Genomic DNA, 3,693 nt, shown 5'->3' with positions numbered 1-3,693 from the left:
TTTTTATTTTTCCTAGATTTCAAATTGTCTCTCACTTTTTCTTGCACCATTTCCTTTTCTTATATTTTCAATATTTGCTGCCCTCTCCACCCAATCACATAATATATTGACTTTATTTACCCCTCAGATCTACCCCCTGATGGCCTCTGTTCTTGTTCACCTTTTGAACTGCTTGTTTTCTATGCCTGGGATTTCTTGTCACAACTCCCTTGGGTTGGTTCCACTGGTTTCAATTTCCCATGTCTTCCTTTTCTTGGCATTTTCTCTTTTTCCTATAGCATAACCTCAAGTAAAATTCCTAAAGACATGGTTGGTGGGACATAAATATTCTGCATTCTTTTATGTTGGAACATGACTTTATTCACTCTTTACATTGGATTACTGATATGGCTTAGTTGAAAGTCACATTTCCTCAGAAATTTGAAGCTGTTTCATAATTATTTTCTAGCTTCTACTGGTGCTGATGAGCATTCAGATATTAGTCTGATTCTCATTTTTGGCGGGGATACTGTTTTATTCTTTCAAAGTTTTGAATATTCTTTTTACCATCAGTCTTCTAAAATAATGAAGTTACGCTAGGTATGGTTTTAATAAAACTTTAGGACACTTTTCAATATTGATATTTTGCCAATCAGCTCTGGAAAATATACCTACATTATTTCTTTGATAATCTCTGTTTGTCTGTTCTCTTTTTCAAAATTTCATTAACCAGATGTCACGCCTTCATGGATGTCTTATCTCCTCTCTGATATTTTTATCTCTTAGTATTTCAATTTCCCGGTTTAAAAAAGTATTTCACTTTAAGGCCAAGTTTTTTGTTTTTTGGTTTTTTTAGGAGGTTTAATTTTTGTCCTTATTTTTAAACAGTTATTTTTATATAATTTTTGTTAATGTTATACATCCATAAAGGTTAAAAAGTTAAGTAGGAAAACAAGCTGTCTCTCACCCCTCAGTTCCCTTATTTCTCCTCCACCAGGACCTCTACTTTAGCTCTCTCTGTTTCTAAATAACATGCTTGTATTCCTTGTCTTCCTCCTCTTCCTTTTCCTTCTCCTCCTTCTATTCTTCCTCCTTATTCTCCTTCATAGTCTTTAAAGTTTTAAACATTGCTATTGACTTTCCACTTACTACTGAAAATACGGTTTTCAGCTGTCTTTTTTCTTCTACCTCCATCATCAGGCATATCCTTCCCAGCCCCATTTTCCCTGTAGTACTTATCCATGGTCACAAAATGCCACATAAACAACCACAAAATCTCAGTGGCATAAAGCACAAAAAATCGTTTATTTCTCTCTCACTTGCAAGGTTTAGATGATCTAGGTCAGGCAGCTCTCTGATGTAGACTAAGCTCCCTCATGAATCTGGTTATTGACTAGGATTGGCCAATCTTGACAGGATTCAGCTGGGGCAACAGGACAGTTAGGCTCTCCTTCACATGGCTCTCATTGCCTCTCAGGCTGCCCTTGGCATGTTCTCATGGAGATGGTAGAGGCACAAGAGAGAAAGCCCATTGGAAGCTTCTGCTAACATCCCGTTGACCAAAACAAGCCATGTGGTTAATCTCAGGATCAAGAGACAGGTGAGGTCATTTTGCCCACGGTGGGGTTACACAATAACTGCGAAGTGACAGGACAAAGGGTGTTGGTACAGGAAGAGATGCAGAGCTGGAACTGTCACTGCAAGCCCTCCTCTCCGTACATCCGTATATAAAACTGACGTCCTAATTTTGGTTCGGTCAATATTGTCTTTCTATAACGTTGCTTTCTCTGGAATTAATAAATGTATTTCTTTATAGCTTTTATCTGTTTTTACTGATTTCAATTTCAAACTTTGCTAATATTCTAATTTTACTCCTAAGATAGTGAATGCTATATCAAGGATTCTAGCAATTTCATGTTCCTGAACATTTGATCTGTTGCAGTCTGGGTCTGGTTGACTTTCATACTGCGGTACTGAGGCATAGCTGTCACTTGCGGTCTCCTCCTTTGTCAATTTAACCCCCTGCTTGCTGTATCCATGTCTTCCTGTTTATCAGTTCACCCCCTTGCATCAGTGGCACATATTTTCCAACAGCTTCCTGAGAAAGCATACCTGGGAGGTATATCTTTTGAGACCTTGTATCTACGAGAGGGCGTTTTTCCACCCTCACACTTGATTGATGGTTTGGACAGCTAGAAGTCTACGGTCTTTGCAAAACTTTGCAGGCCAGTATTTCCCAACATATATTATTTTGTTCTGACAATGTTAATATGTATCATTTATAAAAAGTATTTTGAGGGCAGGGCAGTTTGTTAAACATTGCATTAAAAGAGTTAAACTGCTTCCTCTCTGAAGAACTTCTCAGAGTTTTTAACCTGCTCATGTATATTGTGACTCTCCAAGAAAGAGGATATAATGTGCTGTGTTTTCCAAACCTTATTTCATCATTGGAAACTTTTCCCTTATTGCATCATAAGGGACTAGTGTTTTGCAGAACAAACATTTGGAAATGGGATAAGAGAATTTTAAGCTTGAGTGCCCTAGTTTAGGACCTATAAAGAGGCTAATTCTTCTTGCCCTGCTGTCCCTCCCCAGAAGCCAGGCTTTCAAATCCTCTGCTTACAGCTGGTAGTGATTTTCAGAATGGGGATGTGTGCAGGTAGGAGGGGAATAGCAAACTAAGAAAGTATGTGTCCAATAGAGAGACCAGAATGGAAGAATTCAGAGTTTAAAAAATATGTGTATAGTGATATATCTTAAAATAATTGCTGTAATCCTTTCTGCAGTTTCTAGTATGGGAGTCATTCCTGAGTCAATTTTCTTCTTTATTTTGTGGTGGATGATGGACATATTTAAAAGTAAGTCTGTCAGACTCCTTTGAGGGAAGTACTCTTCCTCATTCTCAGGCCACGTGGTCCTGGGGAGGCTGGCCTGTCCTCTCTTCAGAATGGTCATGTGACCCAGTCCTGGCTGATGACAATCAACTACGGGAATTTTGCAGGAACTTTTGAGAAAAGAGACTTATTATTATTATTATTATTAATTATTTGGATTGCCAGCTGTTTGGATAATGCAAACTTAGGGCTACTGTGGCCTTTTCTGCTACCTCTTCTGAAGACGATGCCTGAAAATGTAGCCAACACAAAGGAAAGCAGAGACAAAAATAGAAGTTCACAAATTCCTGGAGTCATCCTTCGAAACCCTGGATCAGTCTTACATGATTTATTAGTACCATCTTTGGACTGTTCAGTGACTGAGGAAATACATCTTTTTTTTTTTTTTTAAGGAGGGCACAGCTTACAGTGGCCCATACGGGGATTGAACCAGCAACCTTGGTGTTAGTAGCACCACGCTCTGACCAACTGAGCTAACCGGCCACCCCAATATGTCATTTTTAAGTTTCAGCTAGTTTAAGTTGGGTTTCTATCATTTCTAATGAAAAGAATCCAGACTAATAGAGTTCCTTTGCCTTCCTTCACATTATAGGCTATTAGGATTAAGTGGCAACACAAGTAGAACTGCTTATTATATCGTTAGAATTCATCAATTATTAGTTTCCATTTGTACAGTTTTTTTCCCCCCCCAGAACAGAGTGTTCTAGAACACAACAGTCTACTGAGACCAACTAAGGAGAAAGCAAGTAGTCAGAAATCCGGGTAACCTATATTCCAGGACAACCAGTATTAAACACTGGGATGAAAACTTGATGCTGAG

At 38.5% G+C, this 3,693-nt stretch overlaps 1 non-coding gene across 1 annotated transcript; it reads right to left on the bottom strand.

The window, feature by feature from the left end:
• Positions 1-3,282: 3,282 nt before the first annotated feature.
• Positions 3,283-3,356, bottom strand: TRNAS-ACU (transfer RNA serine (anticodon ACU)). Its single transcript has one exon. It is a non-coding gene; the product is annotated as a tRNA-Ser (tRNA).
• Positions 3,357-3,693: the final 337 nt, after the last annotated feature.

This window comes from Rhinolophus sinicus, linkage group LG15 (assembly GCF_036562045.2).
Source record: "Rhinolophus sinicus isolate RSC01 linkage group LG15, ASM3656204v1, whole genome shotgun sequence".
Taxonomy (NCBI): domain Eukaryota; kingdom Metazoa; phylum Chordata; class Mammalia; order Chiroptera; family Rhinolophidae; genus Rhinolophus; species Rhinolophus sinicus.
Note: the sequence above shows the minus strand (reverse complement) of the source record. Positions and strands in the feature narration are given on the sequence as shown.